Raw genomic sequence first — 27,180 nt, 5'->3', positions numbered from 1 at the left:
AGCAAACTTATTGAAGACCACTTAATAGTCATAAAGAATAATTCGATCTACTGGGGTCAGTCATAAAGTCCCAGGCACTGAAGTGTTTGAATCTATAAACATACATGAGTAAATTACCTGTTTTTCAGTTCCTCCTCTTGTGTTCTGATCTCCCTAAACCCTAAATTATTTATCAGGGTCTTGGATACCACTGAAATGTAAGCCGACACTGCTCAGTGTTTGTCTTATTTCGCTTCCCTATGACACATACAGAAGACAGAATATGGGAAAGAAAACACAGGTTTGAATCACACAGCATATAGTTTCCTTTTCTGTCTCAGTAGCTCTAAGCAGTTTTGGGGGCCTGGACTCTGCATGTACCCACAGTGTCCTGAAGGTGACTAATGACCGAGCCACATCTCATAGCTACAGCCTCTCAGAGCCATCTCCTCTAACAGCCTGTCATGTCCTCAAATCCCAAAATTAGAGTTCTACAGTCCCAGGGCTTCCAAAACTTTAGTTTGAATGTACATTTTCACAGACATACCATATTTAATGTCCATTTAATAAAAGAATGACCCAACCCAAGTCTGCTCATCCTTCTATGCAAATACTCCCTATTGTGCAGACATCTGTGTGGACACCAGGGTCCCGAGGCTGACATCATGTGATAAAAATCTCGAAAGCTCAACACCACTCATATAAAATCCTGGAGTCCCGGAGCCTTGGGTGTGAATCTCCAATATAGTGCTCAAATAAGTGGCACGGTATCCTTGGCTTAGCTCCCTGAGAAGGGATGTGACATATAGAAGTTCCTAGGTTATGGCCGTGGGATCCATGGTAACCCAAGAAGCATAGCATTCACCAGGTCCCGCACCTGAATATAGGGTCCAGGGCTGATTAGAAGGAACACCTTCACCCAAAGTGCCAGAATGTAATGTTACCAGGGGAAGCCAGGATATTGCTGCCAAACATCAAGTGTGGGGTGAGCTAAGGTTGAAAACAGGAAAGCGAATCATAAGGTTTGTATCCTGCAATATTGGAAACAAGAGACACAGGTAGAGTCTCAGGGCAAAGTCATGGTCACTGTGAATGTGCTGGACGTGCACCTCTGTACATCGGTGGCAGTTTAAAGAAGCTCTCTCATGAGAAATATTTGTTCAAAGATGCTTATAGTCAGGGCATGTGTGGGCTACTACTTTCCTAACTAATTTGGCCAGGTCCCAATTGATATAACAGGGCAGGTAAGAAAAGAAGCTAATTAGGAGGAAGAGATTTTTCTGAGTACTATCTAAAGTATTTGTTTTGCAAATCCAAAAATCTTGGCATTTTGTGAATAAGAATGTCACCTGGGAGCCTGAGCAATTAAGCCCACATCCATGGTTTTATGAAGCTACAACTGCGTATTCACTTGGATAAAACTGATGGCACTTTAGAAATAATGAGCAATTCTTATAGAAAGGAAATAAAAAGAAACTTAAGTTGAATACACTGAGAAACTCTACATTTTGCTTTTATTTTCTCATGCTTTGAACAAACCAAACGAGGTACAGAGAATGGCATGAGAGTGTCCAGCCACCAGCTGGGCGGCCTGTAGGGACCAGATCACAAAACCACATCTAGCCACAAACCATTCTCCAACAGCACTCCATGCTCTTCAAAGCCAACGTTCATAGAAGGGAGCAATCCCAAATTACAGCAACCACTACAGTCAGTTTTTTACAAAAAAAAAATCTGGATTTGCAGTGCAGGGTAAAATCAACGAGTGATATTGGGAAAGTAGGAGAAGTGTCCAGAACGAATGCAGATTTGGAACAATGGGGTATAAACAAATGCAAGTGGAATCAGCACAGATCTTATAAGGGCAACCCTTAAATCATTGTGGCCTAGCAAGGCCACTGTTTAGGATGATGATGCTAACAGGACCAGTTCCAATTCAGTTCAGCACACAGGTTTTGAGGCGGCACAGGAAAATCCGAATGCCTCCAGCCCGTTCTCAAGATTTCCTTGCCCTCCCACCACATTCACATCCCGCATCACGGGGCAGGGACATAAGTCAACAGGCCATGCTAGCCTTCTGCAGTGTGGACTGCCATGGGAGCATCCTGGTGCAGATGATCCAGGTTACATCAGGATCTGAAGAGCCCCAGAGAACAGTCTCACAGCACAGAAAACCCCCAAAGGATTACAGATTGAAAACTCCTCCCCCTCATTTTTTATATTCCCCGTATGAGTAAAACCATATGATGCTTGTCCTTCTCCGACTGATTTATTCACTCAGCATAATCCCCTCCAGTTCCAACCACATTGAAGCAAATGGTGGGTATTTGTCGTTTCTAATGGCTGAGGAATATTCCATTGTATACATAGACCACAGCTTCTTTATCCATTCATCTTTCGATGGACACCGAGGCTCCTTCCACAGTTTGGCTATTGTGGACATTGCTGCTAGAAACGTCGGGGTGCAGGTGTCCCAGCGTTTCACTGCATCTGTATCTTTGGGGTAAATCCCCAGCCGTGTAATTGCTGGGTCGTAGGGCAGGTCTATTTTTAACTCTTTGAGGAACCTCCACACAGTTTTCCAGAGTGCCTGCACCAGTGCACATTCCCACCAACAGTGCAGGAGGGTTCCCCTTGCTCCACATCCTCTCCAACATTTGTTGCTTCCTGCCTTGTTAATTTTCCCCATTCTCACTGGTGTGAGGTGGGATCTCATTGTGGTTTTGATTTGTATTTCCCTGATGGCAAGTGATAGGGAGCATTTTCTCAGTGACAACAGTGCTTGTTGTCAGTGTGTATGTCCTCCTCTGTGAAATTTCTGTTCATGTCTTTTGCCCATTTCATGGAAATATCAGAGAGGATGACAGTACATGAGAGACTCCTGACTCTGGGAAATGAACAAAAGAGGTACTGGAAAGGGAGGTGGGCAGGGGGATGGGGTGGACTGGGTGACGGGCACTGAGGGGGGCACTTGGTGGGATGAGCACTGGGTGTTAAAAGATATGTTGGCAAATCAAAAGAAAACTCTTCACCCTATTAATCAAACAGAGCAATTTCAGGCTGGGGAAAGCCTCCTGATCTCTCTTCCTTTTCCTCTGAACACCCCCAGGGCGCCCTTTAGAAGTGAAGCACGTTCTTAAGAGGCCTCAATTGTCAGAGAAGCCCTCCAAAGCCAGCAAAGGGACAATCAGGGAGGAACCTCCAAGTGACTCCTCAGGGCTCCCTTGCTATGTGAAAAGAAGCCCGTGAGCATCTAGGCACCTGCGAGCTGCCCAGGATCAGCTTAGGTAGGTGGGAACATTCCTGACCTTCTCCCAGCCCTGACTGAGTGGGGCCCATGCAGCCAAGGCAGGGGGAGGCAGCGGAGGACGGCCCTACCCTAATCACAGGGCTGGATCTCAGCCCAAACCTGGGAGGTGCTATTACTCCCTCTCCCTCGAAAAGCAATCCCCAGGGCTCATCCAGAGTGAATATAAAGGGACGAGAAAGGGTTAGTTAAGTGCATTCTCCTGGCAGGCAGGGCTAAGGGGGCAGCAGGAGTAGGCCTCCTGCGGGAGCCTCGGGCTGTGCCTCCCCTGATGCTTCCAGCAAGCGGCACCCCTGGAGCCACAGCAGCTGCCTGCATGGCTCCTGAGGACTCGATCCCTGGACACAGTGGCCCACAGAGCTTTGCCACTTGTCCCATCTCCCTGCCTCTCAGCCTGTCCCACCCACTTCTCCGATCCACCCCACCCGCCCGCCCCCAGCGTTCAGATTCATTCAGAACCAGGTTCTAACACGGTTATGCACACAGGTGAGAAGATAAGTTGCAAAGGTCAGTCGCCCACAGATGAGTGGGTTCTATTCTCAGGCTCGGGGGGCGGGATTCCTCTAAGGGGCAGCTTTGTCTTGTTCCCAGTTAGTGGAGATAACCGGGGTTAGTACCGGATAACCTTGGTCCGATCCGTGCTACCACCACTACCAACCCCCCTGCCCCCAACACCCTGAGCAAGCAGCACAGCTCGGCCGGGGAGCCCCAGGAGGCCTGCCTGTAGATCTCAACACGGACCTTTCAGAGCACGCGTGCCTCAGTTTCTTCATCCAAGAAGTAGCAGGCCGCTAGGGGCAGATACCGCCCCAAAGGATCACCGTGAGGAAGAAAGGAGTTAATACTCAGAATGATGCTTAGCCTCAAGTCTTATTATTACAACTGGAGCTGTTTAAAGACCTGGAGTTTGTCTCATTTCACAGTAAATATATTTTGACTACCCCAAGTACCTGGCTGGGGCTCGCACATATTAAATAATCATAACATGACAAGACCCTGGCAGCAAAAACAAACATACCAAAAAAACAAAGAGCCCCACGTCCCTTGCTCTGACAAGAGGCAGCCCAGGTTGGCATGCTGAATTGTCAGATTCCTTCTCTCCCTGCAATGGGTTTCTCCCAGTATGTCCTGGTGCTTCTTGAGTTATAAACTTGCAGGGGGTGGGGGGATACTTCAGCCTTTAGCACATGGCTGGGAGAGACTCTGCAGTCTCCATTTCTCCTTGCCTGGGGGGTTCTTGTGACCTGGATCTTACGACCTACCCAGGAGGCTACTTTGGCTCTGGTTGTGGAGCTGCTCTGTGGACTTCTGGGAGCCAGTCCTTGCTTCTTCTTAAAAACCAGGTTTTTAAAGGGCGCCTGGGTGGCTCAGTCAGTTGAGCATCTGACTCTTGATTTCAACTCAGGTCCTGATCTTGGGGTCCCTGAGATCAAGCCTCACGTTGAGCTCCATGCTAGGCACGGGGCCTCCTTGGGACTCTCCCTCTCCCTCTCCCTGCTCGTGCTCTTTAAATAAATAGATAAATAAAATATTTTTTTAAAAACCTGTCTTTAATTCCATCTCTTATAAGAGACACACACTCTGACCAATATCCTGATCCATGCATCCTATGAAGTCAACAAACGAACAGAAAGAGTTGCTTATGAACGTGTCATTAAAAAAATATAAATAAATAAATAAATAAATAAATAAATAAATAAATAAGTCATTACTTCTCCACTGTGCTCTCCTAAGATGACAATCGGACTCCAGATACACAGGTGCCCCCCCCACCCCCCACCCCCAGAGCAGTGACAGGAGACTCCACGGAAGGAGGACACACAAAGAGAGGGTGCCGGGTCCTGAGAAACCTCAGCAGGAAGTGGAGGTTCTGGCCCACTAAGTACAGGGACTCAAGGTTCCAGAGGTTGGGAAGTGACTTCTGGAGGCTCAGCGAGTTTCCGTCCAAGGAAACTAGCAGCGGGTGGAGAGCAGGCCGGAGAAGAAGGCTGAGGCACAAGGCCTCGCTCTGACTGCAGCAGGAAGAGCGGGCAAGCTGCAAGGGTGTGGGTGGGGAGCAGAGAGCTGAGGGGCCTCTCTTAATAAGGTAGTGGTTTGGGCCCCAACCAGGAGGGCGTCGCTGTCAGTTTTCTTTGGGGCTAGGGATTGGTGAGGTGCTCGTCCAGCCATCGCCCCCACCAAATATGCATCCAATCCTTGTCGTTCTGCAAACCCTCACTCCACTTTGGCCAAGGAGCAGCGATGAAAGCCAGAGGCTGAGGCTGAAACAGGCGGGAGCCTGGAGCTCTGTGGCAGGCTCTGGCCCTGGAGCTCATGAAACACGACACCTAGAGAGGGAAACTGAAGGAAAAGAATCACAGCCAAACAAACACACCCTTGGCCAGAGCTGAGCCCAGGGGCCAGAGAGGGAAGGAGGGCCAGATATTTGCTCCCTTTCTCTCCAGGATCACAACTGCACCAGCGGGGAGACTCTTTGTTCAAAGACTACACTTACCCATCCCGCCCACAACTGAAAGATCTTATTTTATGAATCCTTGCTTGGTGAAGCTTATTTTGGTGCTATTTGATGGGGAAAAAAAAAGACATTGTCTTGCAAAGTCTCTGTAATCAAATGCCTGCATTTGCAGGGAATTTGCCATCACAGCACTCCTATCCTTTAGCCAGTACCGGAGCAAAATGAGTGGATTAGGCCATGAATAATCCACGGCAATAGACACCTCAAAGTAAGATGCATTTACACGGCAATAGACACCTCAAAGTAAGATGCATTTAGCTCTACTCTGGGAAACGAACTAGGGGTGGTGGAAGGGGAGGTGGGTGGGGAGTAGGGGTGACTGGGTGACGGGCACTGAGGGGGGCACTTGATGGAATGAGCACTGGGTGTTATTCTATATGTTGACAAATTGAACACCAATAAAAAATAAATTTATTTAAAAAAAAGATGCATTTAGCTCTAGAATGAGTTGGTTGGTTTGTTGTTCAATATGGGAGGCAGTGCAGCCTAATGACTAGAAAGAGAGAATAGCGAAAGAAATTGAAGACCTTACAAAGAAATGGAAAGACATTCCATGTTCATGGATCAGAAGAACAAGTACTGTTAAAATGTCTACAGCACCAAAAGCAGTCTACACATTTAATGTAATCCCTATCAAAACTCCAACAGCATTTTTCAAAGAATTAGAACAAACAATTCTAAAACTCGTGTGGAAGCACAAAAGACCCCTAAGTAGCCACAGCAATCTTGAAAAAGCGGACCAAAGCAACCCAGACTTCAAGTGATACTACAAAGCCCGAATAATCAAAACAGTATGGCACTGGCCCAAAAATAGACACATAAGTCAAGAGAACAAAATAGAAAATCCAGAAATAAACCCACAATTATATAGTCAGTTCATCTTCAACAAAGTAAGAAAAAATATGCAACGGGAAAGCAGTCTCTTCAACGAATGGTGTTGGGAAAACTGGACAGCTACTTGCACCAGAATGAAACTGGGCCACCTTCTTCCAGCATACACAGAAATAGACTCAAAATGGATGAAAAAATTAAATGTGAGACTTGAAATCATAAAATTCCTAGAAGAGAGCACACAGACAGTAAGGTCTTTGACACTGGCCACCGCAACATTTTTCTAGATACGTCTCCAGAGGCAAGGGAAACAAAAGCAAAAATAAACTATTGGGACTTCATCAAGATAAAAAGCTCCCCTGCGGGGAGTCTGCTTCTCCCTCTGCCTGGGTCTCTGCCTCTGTCTCTCGGTGTCTCTCATGAATAAATAAATAAAATCTTAAAAAGAAAAAAGAACTCTTGCCATTTGCAATGACATGGATGGAGCTAGAGGGTATAATGCTAAGTCCAATAAGTCAGTCAGAGAAAGACAAATGCCACATGATTTCATTCATATGTGGAATTTAAGAAACAAACCAGCAAAAACAAACAAACAAACAAACAAAAAACTGAAGGAAAAGAGAGAGACAGAGCGAGAGAGCAAGCGACAAGCCTAGAAACAGATTCTAAACTACTGAGAGCTGATGGTCACCAGAGGGGAGGTGGATGGGGGAGGAACAGGTCAAACAGGTGATGGGGATTAAGGAACGCACTTGTGATGAGCACCAGGTGATGCATGCAAGTGCTGAGTCACTACATTGCACACCTGAAATTAATATAACACTGTATGTTAACTAAACTGGAAATAATAAAATAAAATAAAATAAAATAAAATAAAATAAAATAAAATAAAATAAATAATAAAATAAAATAAAATAAAATAAAATAAAATAAAATAAAATAAAATAAAATAAAATAAAATAAATTAGAATGGGTTCACAGTTCAGTACTACCACCAATCTGCTATGTGACCTAGGGCAAATCATTCAACCTCTCTAGGCCTTATTTCCTCATCTGCAAAATGGGGATATAATGGTATTGATCCCATATGACTGGCATTAAAACTAAGTAAGATTGTCTCTTTAAAACAGTTTCAGTGCCACACAGCAAGTGCTTAATAGACAGTAGCTATAGGGGTATCTGATGCTCAAGTATTTATAATTCTCCAAATCATCCTGTTGAAACCATTTTTAAAAGTCAGTTTGAGAGACTTTTGCGCAGTGCCCCCATTGCCATTTGAATTCCCTGCCATAATCTCTTCTAACCCTCATGCCAAGCAGGGATCAGGATCCTCCAGTCCCACCTGGGAACCAACCATGCACATCTTTCTTCTTGTGTCTCCCACTCTCTTCTCATGTTAAGAGCTTTCGTTTCCATATGAAGGAGCTGTGATAAATTGGCAAGAACCGTCCACCTGGCATGCCCAAAACCTGACAAAACTAATAAAGTCTAACTCAGATTTTGTTTTCTAGAAATTAAGTTTCAATTCTAGGAATAAGTCACGGTGATCACATCACTCTGCTGCCAGAGCAAGACATTTGGATCTCTGCATTTAAATGTTTCCACATATTCAAAGTTCTCTGAATTGATTTTTTTTTAAAGATTTTATTTATTTATTCATGAGAGAGAGAGAGAGAGAGGCAGAGACACAGGCAGAGGAAGAAGCAGGCTCCATGCGGGGAGCCCGATGCGGGACTTGATCCCAGGTCTCCAGGATCATGCCTTGGGCTGAAGGCAGGCACTAAACCGCTGAGCCACTCAGGGATCCCCTGAACTGATGTTTTTACGTATGATTGAGTGAAATAAGGTGATGTTAAAACTTGATGGATATTATTTATGTGTTTGAGAAATTATGGAACACAAAATTACCAGGAATAAGAATTGAAACACAGCAGGTCTGGTTCTTGTGGTGAAGACTGTCTTGACTGTAAAATCGTTCCATCTGCACCTGGGAGGCTCAGTGGCTGAGCATCTCGATTCCTGCACCAGGTTCCCTGCTCAGCGGGGAATCTGCTTCTCCCTCTCCCTGTGCACCCCCTACCCTGCTTATGCGTGTTCTCTTTCTCTCTCAAATAAATAAAATCTTAAAAAAAATTAAAAAGTTCCATCAGTTACCAACAAAAATACCACCAGACCCTTGTCCTATCATAGAGATCTACCTCGACCTGCATTCATTCGTTTGATATTTATTTTTTTTAATTTTTATTTATTTATGATAGTCACACAGAGAGAGAGAAAGAGAGGCAGAGACACAGGCAGAGAGAGAAGCAGGCTCCATGCACCGGGAGCCTGACGTGGGATTCGATCCCGGGTCTCCAGGATCGCGCCCTGGGCCAAAGGCAGGCGCTAAACCGCTGCGCCACCCAGGGATCCCTCGTTTGATATTTATTGTGCAATTTCTAAATGTCAGGAACCGTGCTAAGCACTGAGACACAGAGCAGAGCTCCTTCCCACCTGTGTCGTGGAGGTTAGTGGGAAGTTGAGGAAAATAAAAGGCAGTTACAGAGTGATGTAAGACAGCAATGATGGGGAGGAAGGGCACCTGGCCACGGCTAAGGGGCAGGGAAAACTTCCCAGCATCAGCAACATCTAAGTTAAGACTTGTGGGATGAGCAAAGCTTGGAATGAGCAGGTCGGGAGGGGAAGGATTGCTGCGAGTAGGGGCACCCTCATGGAGAAAAGCCCAGAGACCGGAGGGCTCAGAGGAATGTTATCACTTAGGCATGACTCAAGTGTGGGATGCAAGGATAAGCAGCAAGAAAGGAGACCAGAGAAGAAAGCAGAAGTCTTGTAGGCCATTTAATATAAGCATAAAGGGGAGCCCTGGCAGTCACCTAAATAAAAAAATAAATAAATAAATAAATAAATAAATAAATAAATAAATAAATAGGAGGATGAGAAGACAGAGTTAAGAAACTATTTCCTGAATAAGCAACAACAGTGAGGATGGTGGAAAAAGTGGAAAAATAAAGAGATATGTAGGTGTGGAATCAAATGGATTAATGATCTGGGTTGAATGTGAGGGCAAGGGAGGAGAGAGAAGCCAAGACTGGGGCCTAAGTTTCTGGTGTGGGAAGCTGGGGGGAGGGGGTCCCACCACAGGGCCTTTGCACTTACTGTTCTCTCTGCCTGCAGTGCTCTTTCCCCACATTCCTGTTGGGCTCACTCTCCACCACATTCAGGTCCCTGCTCAAAAGCTGCCCTATCGGAGAGTCTTCAACTGCCCAATACAAAATGACACCTAATCAGCACCCACATCGCGACTCCCTACCCTCCTACCGCCTGTATTAGTTCACAGCATTCATCCCCACCTCACGCTGGATGTGTTTGTTTCTTCAATCGCCTTCCTGAGCCCGTGGGAATGGGAGCAGCAGGGTTTTTTTTTTTTTTTCTATTTTGTTCCCTTTTTTATCCTCAGCATCTCACATAGTTCCTGGCACATAATCACTCTTAATATATTTTGTCTAAAGATTAAATTTGTAAAAATAGATAATGCTAAAAGAGGAAACACAGAAGCAGTCTAGAAAAACACGCTGACCTCTGTTTCTCACACTTTCATTTAGCAGCTCCTCTGTTTTTTAGTTAATGAAAACATAAGATATATGGAAAGGGGCACAAATCATACACGGATGGCTCCGCCAATCCCGGTAAAACGAACATACTCAGGTTATCACCCCTCAGGGCGAGAATAAAACACCCTCAGGAGCTTCCAACATGACCCTCCCAAGCACCACCCCTCTTGCTCTCCCCCAGAGGTTCCCGGGAAACTGATTCCTAACCCCATAAAGAGTTTTGCCTGGTTTCGAACTTTCCATAAACAGAATTAGTTCCCTTTGTATTCAGTGTCTGGCCCCTTTTCGCTCAATATTGGATTTGTGAGCTTTGTCCCAGTTGTCATACATTATGTGAAATGATTGCAGCAATTTCAACTCTCACCTGCAATGTATGGAGCAATTTTCCATTGCTCCAAATCCTTGGCACTTGGTTGTGAGTCTAATCCATGTTGGCCGTGCGGGTGGGTTTGTAGTAATGTCTCACCTCCCAGGGACTGACTAGCACAGAGGAGCATTCTCTCGTCCACGCCACGTGACACCCACTCTCGTGAGTTCCTGCACAAGCCTCTCCTCCCTGCTTTTGTCTTTCTCTTCTTGCTCCAAAGCATTTCCCTTTGTGTTCTGAGTGCAAACCCTTCATCAGTGTTTATGACTGCTGCAAACATCTTGTTCAGACTCTAGTGTTTGCCTTTTACCTTCTAACAGTGACTCTTGAGGAACATAAATTCCTAAGTTTGATGTAACCCACGTTATCCACCTTTTCCCTTCTGGTTGGTGTTTTCTGTGACCTGGAAGCATTGGTAAAGGGGGACGCGGGAAGTAGAGGTGGGAAGGAAGGGAACGTGCTTTCCAAACGTGGAGACTGGTGTGAGCCAAGGCAGGGCCGTGCTCCCTAGATTGTGCTGGGCCAGGCTAGAGGGGAAAGTGTGTGCTGGTCAACGTGGGAGAAAAGGTTAGCCCAATGAAGTGAGCCTAGGCCATGAGGGACCTCCAAGTAGGCCAAGGCACCTCCCCTTGACCTGAACACAATGGAGGTGGCTGGAGGTCCCCAGCTCCACCTAGCTGTAGGCCTTCTCACCGTCCTTCCTGTACCTGCAGCTCACCGAGTGCATGTGCCCAAAGTAGAGCTGAACCGCTGTCCCCCCGTGCTGCCTTCCTACCCTGGACATACTTCCATCTCAGCCTTGTCATGCTGCACCTGCAGCTTGGAGTCTAAGCAGACACTTGTTTGCAAACAATGGCAGTAGATGCAGGACAAGCTTGCATAGCCTCATGAGAGCTATTCCACGATCAACAATTTGGCATCATGTTGGTAGCTGGAAATGAAGCACGGTGAGAGTATTTTTACACGATGGCAATCAGCAAGGCCACCGAGCCCCACAGAGCCCACCATTGGACACTGTTAGACATCATTAGACGCTGGTCTCATTCAACCGTAGATGACAGCACCGAGCCTAGTGGCTGCACCAATGTCTGTTGAATTAAGGTGTATTTTTTCACACCTAACACTACTTTCAGAACAACAAGAAACTCCTCCCTTTGTTACCAGCATCGTGCTAAGTGAAACAAGTCAAACACAGAAAGGCAAGTACTGTGTGATTCCACTTATGTGAGGAATCTGAAACAGTCAAATTCATAAAATCAGAGCCTGCAGTGGTGGTTGCCAGGGGTTGGGGAGGGAGAAGAAACAGGGTGTTACCGATCAAGAGGCCGGAAGTTTCAGTTAAGTAAGGATGAACTCACTCTAACGATCTGCTGTCCAACATCGCATCCTGTACACAACAATGTACTGCGTGCTTAACATTTGTCAAGAGGGTGGCTCTCATGTTAAGTGTTCTTTTCAAAATAGAAAATGTTTTTAAAGAATCCTGCTGTCTACCCCTCAGTCCAACCAGCGAGTACGTGGTGCTCATTTACTCTGCATGGTGACACCATCCCTGAGAGCTTAGGAGCCACAAGAGAGTGACACATAGTGAGCACACAGGACGTGTGTCGGAGAAGCCCGGGCCTCAGGAGGCATTTCGGAGCCAGCTGGTGCTCCTAAGAGGTCTGGGAAGCATGGCTTCCTATGCAAATCTCAGTAAAAACAGCCCAGACACTGTCTAGAGCCAAAAGCTCATCTCACTCACGAGGTCCTCGAACGAGGAGGAGCCCGTGGGCCCCTGTGTCAGACACGCGAGGGCACGGCCCTTGGCCTTCCCTCCACAAACAGGATGAGGAAATGTCAGTTGGTGAGAGAATTCATGACTCACAACAATGCCTGGTGGGGTAGGGGGTTTTCAGTAAGAGGAATGAGTAAAGTTTTATTTGCCACGCACACCCAAGAGCCAAAACCTAGCAAAAGAATGAAAACAAAGTCAAAAAGACACAACCCCGGCATTTCAAAGCAATCTAAAAAATTAACTGTAGATCCCTTTGTTGTTAGAGTGAAAATACCATCCCTATGATTCTTAACTGAAAGACTGCCCAGGGCTGGGGGTGGCGGGGGGTACGGGGGTGGGCAGCGGATCACAATCACCCTCCGGGTAGGGATGAGGGCCAGCGATTCAAACAAAAATTACTCAATATTATAATTGATTTAACTTATTTTTAGTCATGGTAATTCACTTACTTGGAAATTTCAAAGAACATGAGGGAAAGAATGAAGGTTTATGGTTATAAAGAGAGGCACGGGTTTTCAAAGGGATGAGACATATCTTAACATATTTTAATCCTCATCTTTTACAGATAAGAAAACTGAATATTTAACTGTAAGCTCTACACCAGCACGAACCAGGTCTGTCTTATTTACTGGGACATGCCCAGTGCCAATCACAGCTGGCACACCATAGGTATGCTCTAAGTAGTTGTTGAATGAATGAATGAATGAATGAATGAGAACTACAGAGAAGCTGTGACTTGGGCCAGCATTAGTCATGTTGACATTTTGGTGGAGCCGGTGTGAACGTCCTAACCCCAAACCCAGTGATCTTTCTACCCTGGAGTGGTGGTTAATTAAGAAAATGGGGCTCTGGAGCCAGGCTGCTCGGGATCCTGAGCCAGCCCCACCACTTACTAACTGTGTGACCGTGAACAGGTTATATAACATCCTTGAAACTCAATCTCCTCTTCCATAAAGTGGGGGTAATCATGGTCCACTCCCTAAGGGCAATCGTGAGCATCAAACAAGGAAGTACATGTAGAGTATGTTGCAAGTGCCCAGCTCACAGGATGTGTTCCCTGCACAAGGGCCATTATTATTATACCACAAATGATAAGATGGGACTAAATGATCTTGGACGCCTGGGTGGCTCAGCGGTTGAGCATCTGTCTTTGGCTCAGGGCATGATCCTGGGGTCCCGGGATCGAGTCCTGCATAGGGCTCCCTGCATGGAGCCTGCTTCTCCCTCTGCCTGTGTCTCTGCCTCTCTCTGTGTGTGCCTCTCATGAATAAACAAATAAAATCTTAAAAATGAATAAATAAATAAATAAATAAATAAATAAATAAATAATCTTAGTCCCTAAAGGCCCAACTTGGTCTTCTGTGTTCGTGGTAAGTAAGCTCTTTGAAAAATGAGCCTGAGACAAAACCTGAAACATTACTTATAAATGACACATCACAGTTTTCCCAGAAGTCCGTCAACTTGAAGCGTACCCACAGGCTACCAAAAATCCGAGACAATGAGACAGACTTTGAGGGAAGGTCCTACACTATTCATCACTTTATCCCATAGACAGCCTGGCGGAGGAGAGGTGGGGTAGCCTGGTGGTCAAGAGCACAGATGCTCAGCCTTAGCTGCTAGGACTTCAATCCTACTTCCTCCGTTTGTTCACCGTATGGCCCTGGGGCAAGTTGGTGACTCTGTGTGCCGACATTTCTTCAAATCACAGTGAGTTTCATAACTGCACCTCCTGACAGGGCGGTGGTGAGGACTAGACAGGCACGTGGCCGTCATCACAGGCAGTGGGGACCCCTGTGAATTCATGTACAAAGGCACAGACTCAGCGACTTGAAGGTGTATTGCTGTCTCTCCAGTGACCAACCCTGGCCTGTCCCCAGAGCCATGGTCCCAGCTCACGGTCCGGCCCTCACACCTCACACCAGCCTGAAATGATGCACAGAGGAGCACATGAAGCCGGTACTCATTCCTGGAACTAAGTCCAGTCAATCGGGCTGAATTTAAAGGCCTGAGCCACACAACAAATGTGAGGGCAATTTTCTGGCAGAACATGGTGAATGGGCCCTGGGGTCCGGGTCTCCGTCATCAGTGGATGCGAGGCCACCGAGGTACCAACCCATGGATGAGAGTCTAAGGAGAGCCAGCACCACCAGGCTGGTTCGTGGCCAGAACCAACCGAGCTACGAGTGCTGGGCGCCAAGGACACGCGGGGAGCTGAGCACTCAGGTTACCTTCCACCCCTTCGTTCTTCCCTGGACCTCCTCCAGCCGGTGTTTGGCAGCCCCGACAGCTCAGTTCAACCCAGGACAGCTTTTGGATGATCGTGTCTACTGACGCACCCCCCAGATGCACCCTCCTTTGTGAGTCATGGCAGAGTCTTCCTTATGGACAGATTCACAACACACACAGTTCGGATTTTTAATAGAGATGGTGCATAAACACTCGTCGACTAACAGAGCTTAAAATCAATAAACTTGCATATTTTATAGAGCCAGGGGAGCGCTGTGGTTATGAGCTTAGGTTCCACAGCCGGGTGCTACTTGAGTTCACTGCTCAACGGAACCACTCACTCACCTCGTGTGAGATACCTAACCTCTCTGTGCCCCACTGTGCCCCAGTTGCCTTATCAGTAAAATACAACCATTATATCGACTGCACATGGTTTCCGCGAGACCAAACCAGAGAACATGGGTAAAACCATTAGGAAGTATCTGATAAGTAGTAAACGCTATCCACAGCCAGCTATGATTAGCAGACCACTCACACCAGGGGGGTAAAGGTATCTGTGCAAAGGGAAGGAAAGGACACACGAAAGGAGGTCTCATGCTGAACAAAACAAAGGGCGGTGCCCATTTCTGTGTGCTGGTGCTTGGACCGGAGAAATAGGATGGTGTCCCTCGTCCCCCTGTTGACCCATGCTCAAGTATTCCCATTGGTAGAAAGTCACTCAGAATAAGTCCAAAGCCAAGGTTCTTTCAAGTGCCCCCATCCCTTTATTTGCATAACCCTGAAGTTGCCCAAACCAATCTCATTCAAATTTTCCAAAACAATCACCTTTGCACTGAGTCACCCTGGAAACTTTTAGTAGACTGGGTTGCAGTTTCAAAAAGCTGTGGGTGAAAGCACTAGACGCCCACCTACATCATGTTTTGCTTCTCCAATTGTACCGAAATACAAAAGGGCAACCACAAAAATGATCCAGCCTACTATCCCATTAATATTTGGCGTGGGTACCCCAAATACGCATTATCCATTATGGGATATGGTGCGTGACTGCGATTTGGCCAGAACTGACAAGGCCAGGGTCTAAGAGTTCAATCTGTCCCCATCCCCCCCACGGCCCAGGCAGCATGGCCTCTGGGTCAGTGCCTCAGGCATCTCCTTCATCCCCACCAGAGATCTGGGTCACAAGAGAGCACAGGTCAGAGTGGGATCACAGTACTACAGTCAGTCAAAACCAAAACTGAGACGAGAACACCCAGGGCTCCTGGCTCCAAGATCAGAGCTCTTTTTCTAAGACAGCTGGGAAAACACTTCTAAAGATTATGTCCTTTCAACAATACGCAGAACTAAAAAAATAAAAAAATAAATAAATGAATAAGACAAACCTTAAGAAAAGTTCAAAGCAAAGCAACATTGCTCTTCTATCACGGTCACTTTTAGAAATAGTAAGTGAGCTCTCAGCATTGCCAGGGACAGTCTACACCATTAGCACCAAACGTACGGAGGTGAGGGGAAGCAAAGCAAGCAGCGGCGCCCCGTCACGGCCATGGTGGCCACGCTCATTCTCAGGCCTAAGGCAAGTGCACTAGGCACACAGGAAGGAGCAAAGCCTTGTCAATGCTCCTGGTCTAGGTAATGGCTTGCCTCCTCTTCCTTTTACCACATTTGGGGTACCTTGGAGGGACATCAGAGAGGTGAAACTCGGTCTTGTAGGAACCCAGCAAGACCACTTTACCAGTTATGAAAGGAAGACGATGGCAGGCAGAGGAAAGGCTGGACTAGCCCAAAGCCTAGCAGCCTTGTCGTCTTCCTCTTGCTCTGGATCTTCCCACTTTCCACCCTGTCAGGAGCCTCCCTGTGCCCTTAACCAGAACCTTCACCTTGTGTGAATAACATTAACTAAAGAAAATAAGGGACGTCTGGGTGGTTTAGTGGTTGAACGTCTGCCTTCAGCTGAAGTCATGATCCCAGGGTCCAGGGATCGAGTCCCCCATTGGGCTCCCCGCAGGGAGCCTGCCTCTCCCTCTACCTGTGTCTCTGTGTGTCTCATGAATAAATAAATAAAATCTTTTTGAAAAAAAAAAAAAGAAAAGAAAAGAAAGAAGAAAAGAAAAAACAAAAGAAAAGAAAAGAACAGCAAAAAAAGAAAAGAAAGGAAGAGAAGAAAAAAAAGAAAATGCAGCTTAACATGGCCGGCTTTGCTATGCAATTAGCAACCCAGGAGGCTGGAATCAACATCACGCAACAAATGTTTGTCATCCCCATCAACAAGAATGGTAGAGGTTTGCTGAGGACCTGTAAAAAGTTCTAGGCGCTCTTACAGATCTGTGGGGCAAACGAGGTGAGCAGGACAGTCTCTCCTGCATCATTACTTGTCTAGCACTGTCTGGTGCTGAACTGAAAGCCTGGGATGTGTATTTGACCCTGTACGGATATGAAGCCCAGCTGTGCCACTTAACAGCCACGTGACCCTGGGCCAACCACAGCCTCTCTCTGCTTCAGTTTCCTTATCCGCAAAATGGGGGTAATAGGGGCGCCGGGTGGCTCACTCAGTTGAGCATCAGCCTTTGGCTCAGGTCAAGATCCCAGAGTCTTGCTCAGAGGGGTGTCTGCTTCTCCCTCACCCTCTGCCCTTCTTTCCACCATCCACTCAGGCTCTCTATCACATACTCTGTCTCTCTCAAATAAATAAATAAAATATTTTTTTTAATGGGGTTATGTAATAAGAAAGCCTTCTTTTTATAGGATGGCTGCAGGGTTACACAGGCCAAAGGCTAAGAAGAGTGGCTGCTACAGAACAGTATTTATTTTGATAAGACAATCTCCTCACCTGCAGGGGCCCCTGTCTCTTCAGATCTAAGAGCTGGGGAGGACCTCAGCAGTCATGCATACGGTTCGACCTCCTCAGCGTGCAGGTGAGAACGAGGCTCCAGGACACCAGTAGGCTTGTCCACAAACACACGCTTTGTTAAAGGAGTCTTGAGTTAGACCCAGCCCCTCCCCCAGGTCTTCAAACTGCCTCCCAGTCTAAGAAGCTATAGTTCATAATTTATAAATAATTCTGCTGACCCTCCTCAGAACATATTTGTTTTTCAGTTACACAAACAAAGAAATGAATAGTTGGTAGGAGTATTATGGTGACCACACCATGACAACATACATGGAGAAATTATTTCAAGGCACTGGGCTCCCAATCGTCCCACTGCAATTGTACATTATATAAAAGAACACGACTATTTCTGCTTCACCCCATTCTAAAATATGTTTGGTTTGAGAGGGAAAAGTTCTGTGGCCCTAGTTCAGGTCTGGGTGTTATCAATATCATATGTCTTAAATTTTTTTGCTTGGCTTTAACCATGAATATTTATGGTAATAATCACATAAAGTGGCATTGGTACTGAGGGTGCTGAGTCTGTGTGTGTGTGTGTGTGTATGTCTGTCTGTCTGTCTGTATCCCACATATGTGGCTTACACAGCTCCCAGGACCCACACAACATATAATTTACATATAATCCCCTTTGGGTGGTTGATTGTTGGTTGGTTGAATCATTTCAAGACTGTTCCACCCACATAAGCAGAAGCAGTCTCCTGGGACACATATCATCTATCTCTGAATCTCTCTCCTTTTTTTCTTCTTCTTTTTCTTAAGTTGGCTCCATACCCATCATGGAACCCAATGTGGGGCTTGAACTCACCACCCTGAGATCAAGACCTGAGCTGATATCAAGAGTTGGAAGCTTACTTGACTGAGCCAGCCAGGTGCCCCTCTGAACCTCTCTTAAACTACTATAAAATCTTTTATTCACAGACATTCTCAGATTTTCACACAACCAAACCCGAAACTTTGGGCCTTAGAGAGCCCTAAACGCAGCTCCTCAAAAATGAGGCCTGTTCCTTGTGCGCTTTAAGGCGTCCAGATGAAGAAGTCTTGGTGTCAGATGGGAAGAAAGAAGCCACATGAAGACATTACACTAACGTTCTTGGCATCTGGCTTCAGGTACAAAGTAGGGTTCTCATGGTGCTGAGGTATTATTTACAACGATCAATGTAGCAACTCTTTTGGCCAGCAGAATTCTTCATACAAAAAAAAAAAAAATAGAAAGGCATTTTGTCACCCATCCCCTGTCAAACAGAAGACTGGAAGGGAGGGCAGGCTCTCCCCATTAAACAGAACAGGAAAGTGATGTAGACCCAGAATCAAAGACTTACAACTGGAAGAAGTCATTCGTCCAAGGCCATGCAGCAAGTGGTACCTAAATGTGGGCCTCCTGTCTCTGAATCTAGAGTTTTTTTAAAAATAAATAAATAAATAAATAAATAAATAAATAAATAAATAAATAAAGCCACACAGGGGCCTACCTGCGTGGTCTCTATAGTCTCCGCTGTGTTGCTTTGATTCACATGCCCTCTCTTCGGCCTCTACCACACAGTCTTGATTACTACGGCCACGTAAGTGTCAACCAGGACAGACGGAGTCCTCCCACTCCATTCTTCTTTTTCAAACTTGTTCTAGCTGGTATATAGTTCCTTGCCCTTCTCATCTAAATTTTAGGATAATCTAGTCTATCTTCATTTTTTAAAGTTGCTAAAACTTTGAGAGAAGTCATGTTAAACCCGTATGTCCTTTGGGGAGAATTGGCATCTTCGCCATATGGAGTTTTCTAATCCACAGACATCGTGTGTCTCTCCATGTATTTAATTCTCCTTTTTGTTTCTTTCCTTGTGCTTTATAAATTTCAGCATACAAGTGCTGTGCAAACTTTATTCAGTGTTTTCTGGTGATTATAAGTGGCACTATCTTAGGGAGAAAGCATTTGGCCTTTCACAATTGAGTGTACTGTTAGCTGTGGACGTTTTATAAATGCTTTATATCAAGTTGATGCAACTCCCTTCTACTCCTACCTTTCTGAGAGTTCCCATTGTGAGTGGGTTTTGCTATTTCTACATCAATTAATATGAGCATATGATTTTTCACACCGAACCGCCCTTGCATACCTGGAGTAAATCCCACTTGATCATAGTGTACAATTCTTTTCATATATCATTGAATTCTATTTGGTAATATTTGTGGACGATTTTCACATCTAGTAATTCAGCAGCCTCTCCTGCTTTCCTTTGGTTAACATTTGCAGAACATAACCTTTGTCGTCCTTTTTCTTTCAACATGCTTGTATCATTACATCTCTGAAGTGGATTTCTTACGGACAGCATGTAGTTGAGTCACGTTTTGAGAGCACTCTCCTGTCTTTGTTATGTCTTGGATTCAAAACAGTTACGATATCGGCAATTACGGGTGTTTCGGATCTAATGTATTAGTTTGCTTAATCTTTAACACACTATCCTCAGAACCTTCCAAATATACCTATTTTACAAATTAGAAAGCTGAGATATATTTGCCTAGCTTAACACATCCAGGCAGCAGTGGGTTGGAACTGAAACCCAATCTGGCTCCGGTGCGCTTGCCTACACCCACAATGCTTCACCCGCCTGAGCTAGCCCGCAAGCACGCTGCCTGGTTCTTGCCCTGGGAGTCGTTTGGCAAAGACTCTACATATTCTAATAGGTCCACCTCCTCACTAGGGTGAGAAGCAAAGTTCCAGATCGCTGGCTACACCTTTGGCCTGATAGTTCTTGCAACCACGTATGCCACTCATAACTGACAGCTGCTGGGTTGGGGCAGGCAAGGGGAAAAGAGTGCTCTGCTTGTGATCCCAGAGGGCCTGAGACGCAAGGGCCAAAATCATTGGCAGACCAAGCGCCTGGGGGAGAGTCCCCAGCCAATTAAAAGAGGAGAAGCATACTTCAGCCTGAGCCAACAAAGCAGCAGTGTCCAGCTCAAGTGAGGCCCACAAGATAAACACTGACCCTCCCCACCCTCCACCCTCACTGTGGATAAAACACAGGGCAGCACCTTGGGCCTGATCCAAAGCAGACACACAGACACATCAGGGACCTCATGAGGTTACAGCTCAGGCTATTCTGAATATGGCAAGAGGCCCCTGAATGTTCCAGAGGGGACCCAAAATTAACTTTCCTCTCTTGAAATGAAGCAGCTAATAAGATGACTCAGGGCAGAGAAGCAGAGCTCTGCACACAAGTCATGGTTCCCTTTAGCTGTGAATATCCCTGGGCTGGGAACGTTCACTCTCCTACCACTCCCATCATCCATGCAGGCTCTCCTGGGATCTGAGTGGGTTCTAATGGCCTGATGGGTAAAAATGGAAGGATACAGTGATCTGGTAAGTGACCCGTGTCACCACAGAGAGGAGAGGACCTGAGGAACCAGCATAAAGGAAAAAAACCAATGACTCAGTCAATCCACAATTGTAAATATTGTACGAATCAAACAACCAAACTGCAGGTAAAGACCATATAGATGAGATTTCAGCCTGAGCCCCAGGAAGCCTTTTGCCATCATCAAGGTGGAGCAGAGCACACATTAAACAGCCTATGCTACTGCTGTGTGGCAATAATCTATTTTAAAAAAGCTAGAAAACCTGATGCAGAAAGGTTAAGACATTTTCTCAAAGTCATGCAGCAAATGGGAAAGCAGAGCTCAGTCTTACAGTCTGGTTTCAATCTAGGCCTTTTGGCTCCAGAGCGATCTCTCCATCCTACCACCCTCCACCACAGAGGCACGCTCCAGTGCTCGCGTTTATATGGAGGAAACACTCCTCCCACTCCTCCCAAAAGAAGCCAGATTGACTTCCCTGAGAATAGTCAGCAAGTCTCTGACTCAACCAAGAACAGGATTTGAGTTTTCTTAGAAATGTCTAGCCCTATAATTTTAATTTTACAAAATTTTGTGTCGATAGAAAAAGACTGGAATGTATTCAAGCCGATAGAATGATGAGTAAAGTTGTCTCCCCCAGAAAGGGAACCTTCTCTAAGATTGGGTTGTATTATTTTTACACTTTTTTCTTTTCAAAATGACAAAAGAACGACTGTGTCCCCCAGTGTCATTCTAATTATGTCTGAGGCCAATGAACTGAGGCCTTCGGCAAGAAAGAAATTAGCTTAGGAAGTGTGGCTCTTGTTAAGAACACGCCTGGGCATTGCAGGAAGCATCATGGCAATGTTTTACTCAAGTCTTTGACTTAAAGATGGGATGTTCATCTGTGTCTTCGATAATTTTTGTGTTCCTCGTTACATATCAAATCACCCCGAGACCTCTCCTATACCCATAGGTCTCCAGGATTGAGAACATAACCTACTTGGTTATCTGAGAGACTCTTGTAGAAATTGCACCAGCTGCTTGATAGGCGGTGCATTTATAGGGAGACATGAGGTTGCACCTGGAGGACAGGCAGCTTTGTAAGGAACGTGTTCTGGGCAGCAGACCGGACCCCCTTGTCCCATGCCACAGTCACTCACTCAGTGACCCCGGGCCTGCATTTCCTCATCTACAAAGGCGTTAGGGTTGCACAATCTTGAAGGTTCCTCCCCCTCCTAACTTTCCACAGGCTTCGGTCCCTAATGCCAAATCCCAGAAGAATTAGTTGAGAGGGGTTGACACACCAGGTAGGATAGAACTTTAGCCACCGAACATTAGTCATAGCTTTTGAATGAGTGTTTACCATGTGTCATGTACAATCTGTAATGTTCTACATACATCGTTCCATTCAATGCCCACAACGACCCTATGAGATGGGAACGATTCCTACCACTAATTTGCCCATGAATAAACTAAGGCTCAGAGAACTTAATTAACCTGCCCGTGGTCATACAACTAGTAGGGAGCCGAGTTGACTCATGAGCTCAGCCAGTTTGGCTTCAGAGCCATGTATTGTAAGGGCTGTTCTAGGTGGAGAGATCTGTCTGCAGAACCCAGTGTCTCCCCAGTGAATGACCTTTCCTGACTTCAGATTTCACCAAATTCACTCCCGCCTTCCCTACCAGTTGTCCAAACTCTGCATCGTTTCCCTTCTATAAAATTTTTTTAAGAATAAAAAACCCTAAAAAGCAAACAAACAACAAACCTTTGCCCAAGCCCCGGCACACAGGTATAAATAATATGAAATGAGAGAGGTGATGAACAGCATAGTTAGAGATGTAAGCCTAAAACTGAGACAATACAGACAATATCCCAGGAAGTGGTTTTCAGAGGTAGGGCACCTTCTGGGCGTCCTGAAATCATGGACTTTCCCAAAAGTCATAACCCCCATGTTCGCTTCTGTCTGCATCCCACAGCGGGAGGCTGCCTGGGAGGTGCCGCTCAGCCCCAAGATGCTAAGTAGAAGGACTGTGTGGATGAGTCACCCAATCTGGAGAGTATAGAAAAGTCAGGAAGGAAGGAACCGGCTATAAAACTTCCCTGCTATCCTCCCACCTGCCCCAGTCGGAAGCTCCTCTGTTCCTCCTCCGCCTCCCCGGGGTTACCCATGAAGATGAGAAACCCACTGGGAAAAGAGCTGAGGAGCCTGCAAAAATCAGCTGCAATATATCCATGAATGGAGCCTGGCAAAGAGTAACCAGAAAATTCGAAGCAATCAACAAATAGAATATTAATAGAATACCAACTATATATGCAAGGTAATCTGGAGATAGAAAGTCCTTGCCATTTTGTTTAAATCTACCTCCGTATCCAACACAGGGCTGGAAAGAGAAAACCCACAATGAATTTGAAAATTTCAACCCAGTAACAGTAGAATTGGGAGGTGGCTCCCCAGGGAGTAGAAAGCATCCTGCCTGAATCCTTGGGGAAGAAAAGAAAAAAGGCAAACATTTGAGGGAAGGGGAATCTCTATCTTCAACCCGCCATGAGCTTGGATCTCGACTGAACAATTATCATTCTTCCTGTACTCCTGGGAACCAGCTCATAGCATCCAGGACTGGAGCTAACCCAAACTGGCCATTTGTCTGGGATAATATTGCTTTTGGTTCCCTCCGTGTGATTGGCCAAACCCCCTTGAGCACAGAGGAAACACTGTTTCCTTTTGACCAAATTCACCCCTTTTATTTCTCACAGGAAAGGAGTGACTTTTTCGCATCCTGCAGGAAAGAGCAGAGGGTAGGGCACCACAGGGAATGGCAGGATGGAGAACAGTGAGTTAAGGGCATAGGCTTTGGTTCTGATTGTGGTTCTCTACTTTCTAGCTGTGACCTGGCAAGTGACCTAACCCTAGTGGGCCTCCCTGTGTCATCCGTAGGAGGCAGTGGATAATACTGACCTCCTAGGATTTTTGAAACTCCAGGGATTTTTAAAAACCTTGCACATAATGTAGCTGGTATTGTACTTAGCTCATAGGAGGTTCTTAAAAATTGGTAACTGGTATTGTTTCCAAAAATACAGAAGGAGGTGATCATGAGATTTATTATTTTTTTAAATGTAACCAGCCAATTTAGGCTAAATAAGCTAAATAAGTTTTTCCTGTAGTTTATTCAACAGACAGTAGCTGAGAACCTACTATGTGCCTGAATAAGTTAGGCCCTGGGGACAGAAAGATGAATGACACACTTTCCCAGCCTTAAGGATTTCACAGGCTAGCAAGGAGCGAGTATTACATAAACTTAAGAATAGCAGTGTGAGAAGTGTTGTAGAGGAAAGTGCTGTGTGAGCAATGAGGAAGGAGCAATTAATTAACTTGGCTGGAGGCAGCTTAGTGTGAGTCAGGACAGAAGTACTGGTCTGAGCTCTTCTGCCCATTTCTGCGTGTGACTTGGACCATGTGACCAGGAGTAAAGCATAAGGAGCACGTCCTGAGCTTTAGGCCAAAGAGATGAGTATTAGAGAGCACTCCTGACTGCTCACTTGCACACACACACACACACACAAACACTCCCAAGCATGACAGTGTAAGCACTCCGACATATGCACACACACAGACATTCCGACTCACTTCCCAACTTTATCCAACACAGACATTCAACATCATCGTGCTCACACATGCCAATCAGTCCCCAGATGGTAGAGTCTCTCCCCCTGCACTGCTGAGGGAAGACCCCAGGGGCCACCTCCTTACCCCATCTCGGTCCCAGCACGGCACCCAAGGCCCTCTGTGATCTTGCCTCTCTCCAACTCTCTAGCCCCACCCACCCCATGCCACTGTTACCCATGCATGGCTTTACTAAATATTAACTGAGTGCCTACTATGGGCAAGTCTTTGGGCCAAGCCCATTCTCTTTGACACGGCTGAGTCCATGGGCCAAAATGTGGCTCCCTGAAAGCCTCCAGGCCTTTGCCTCTCGATCTGTTCCTTCTAAACACACCACCAACATGACACCATCACCAGCATTCCCCTTCCCACCGTCATGGCCCCACAGAACTGACCACATGCCTCTGGGGCCCCACCCAACCTGCAGTGGGAGCTGCACCCACGACAGCGTCCCTTCCTTCCAGTTCTTGTTCACCTACCCCACACCCACTAGCCTGTGATCTCTGTACTGTGCGCTTGCACGTCCCCCCGGGACCATGAGAAGCTCACGGGAAGTGCTTGCAGAGTGAAGCAGTGTTTCTGCCCAGTTCCCAGTGTTTGCACCATTGATCCCTCCCCGTTCAAGTGGTTCTAGAAAGAACGCTCTTCGTGGGCCTCCAACACTGATATTTGCTTTATGAGCAACAATTACAACATAATTAGCAAATGATATACAAATCTGGTACAGTGTTCAGACTTCTGACTGTACTGTGGGTTCAAAACGAAAGGGAGAAGGAGTACTTCCTGGGCTTTTAGGCCAAATAAATGAGTGTTAGAAAGCATTCGTGACAGGGAGAGAAAGTACAAGACGGTAGCGAGGGGCTGGACAGAGGGGGATGGGGAGTTCCTGCTCGATGGGTGTAGAGTTTCAGTTGTATGAGATGAAAACAGCTACGGAGACAGACGGTGGTAGAGGTTGAATATTCTGAACACAGTTGACCCTTGAACAACATGGGTTTGAACTACACGGGTCCACTTATATACGGATGTTTTCCCATAAAGACAATACAATACTGTGAATGAATTTTCTCTTTCTTATGGTTTTCTTAATAACATTTCCTTTTCTCTAGCTTACTTTACTGTAAACACACAGTATACAACACATACACAAAACATGTTAATCGGCTCTTGTGTTAGGCCTTCTAGTCAACAGTAGGCTCTTAGCAGTTAAGATCTGGGGGAGTCAAAAGTTATACACAAATTTTTGACTGCACAGGGGATCAATGTCCCTAGCTCTCATATTGTTCAAGGGTCAACTGTATATTTAATATAACTAAACTCTATCCTTAAAAATCATTAAAATGGAATTTTTGTATTATATGTATTTTACCATAATTTTTAAAAATGGAGGAAAAATGGAAGATTTGTTGGTGAAAAGTACAGCAAAGGAATAGTCCATTCTCACCAAAAGATAAATGGTGCACTTTACCTTGTTCATTGATTACCTATGGAATTGGGTCAGTCCTGCTCTGAGTTTTTAATTCCTCGCAGGCACATCCCTGTTTCTCCTTCATTCACTCTTCAGCGTCTATCACTGAGCATCTAACATGTTCCGGGTTCCATGTTAAATGCTGGATACCCCAGCAGTGAATTAAGGATCTATGGATGATTGGAGCACGCTGAGTCCTGTGACAGAAATGGCCAGCACACAGCTGTTGAGAATGAGAAGGATCTCTGCAGGTGGGGGCCTGCAGAAGGGGGGAGTAGGGGGGCCCCTGAGAAGATGAAAGCCCAGACCTGAAGGATGAATCACCAGGAGAAGGGTCATGTGACATTGGCTGCTCCTGGCAAATAAAATAATCTGCAAGAAAGTCCTAAGCAGAAAAGAGTTTGGCTGGTTCAAACCAAAAAGAACCCCAAGTGGCCAGATTGGAGATGACCAGAGCGGGGTGGAAGGGTGGAGGGGGGGATACCACACAGAGCTTCACAACCATGTGCTGTGGACTGAATTGCAGGCATCTCCTCTCCCCCCGCCCAAAAAATGCGTATGTTGAAGCCCTAACTTCTACTGTGACTGTATCTGGAGACAAGGCTTATAAGGAGGTAATTAAGGTTAAATGAGGTCATAAGGGAGGGAGCCAGATCCTATCAGATCAGTGTTCTTAGAAGAAGAGAAACAAGAAGACTCGCTTGCTCTCCCTCTGTGCCACGTGGGGACATGGCAAGAAGGCGGCCAGCCATCCAGCCAGGGGGGCAGCTCTCCCCAGAATCCAAACCCTGCTGCACCTTCATCTTGGATCTTCTAGCTTTCAGGACTATGAGGAAGTAAATGTCAGTGTGTGAGCCATGCAGTCTATGGCATTTTGTTACAGAAGCTCAAGCTGACGCATGCACCATGGTAAGAGCTTTGAGTTTTAGACAAAGGGAATCAATGAAAAAGTTTAAGCAAGGGAGTGACATTAGCTAATTCATTTTTTATGATCAATGTGTTTGCTGGTGCTGGGGAGAAAGGTGGGGAAACACCAAAGGGGGCAAACTAGAAGCTATTGGGGTCACAGTCATGAGGCATGTCATGAAGGCAGTTAGGACTGGGACAATGGCGCTGGCGAGGGTGGGAGCTGGGCAGACCTGAGGTATGCTCTGGAGCACAAAACACACCTTGCAGACGGCTCATGGATAGAGAGAGGAACCATCGAGATGGCTGAGTGTTCTGGCTTGA

General features: G+C 46.1%; 1 protein-coding gene and 1 long non-coding RNA gene across 6 annotated transcripts in view; both read right to left on the bottom strand.

The window, feature by feature from the left end:
• The window catches only part of DDR2 (discoidin domain receptor tyrosine kinase 2), a 150,008-nt gene that overhangs the window by 82,295 nt on the left and 40,533 nt on the right, over window positions 1-27,180 (bottom strand). The gene's annotated exons all lie outside the window — the stretch shown is intronic.
• Window positions 4,818-12,633, bottom strand: LOC140626817 (uncharacterized). Of its 2 annotated transcripts, none has more exons than XR_012025818.1 (3): window positions 10,608-12,633; window positions 9,789-9,891; window positions 4,818-5,626 (listed from the first exon to the last, which is right to left on the bottom strand). It is a non-coding gene; the product is annotated as an uncharacterized lncRNA (long non-coding RNA). The 2 variants fall into 2 exon arrangements; XR_012025817.1 differs by having other exon boundaries at window positions 4,818-5,613.

This window comes from Canis lupus, chromosome 38 (assembly GCF_048164855.1).
Source record: "Canis lupus baileyi chromosome 38, mCanLup2.hap1, whole genome shotgun sequence".
NCBI classification, from domain to species: Eukaryota; Metazoa; Chordata; class Mammalia; order Carnivora; family Canidae; genus Canis; species Canis lupus.
The sequence above is the reverse complement of the archived record's forward strand: the minus strand, read 5'-3'. Positions and strand labels throughout refer to the sequence as shown.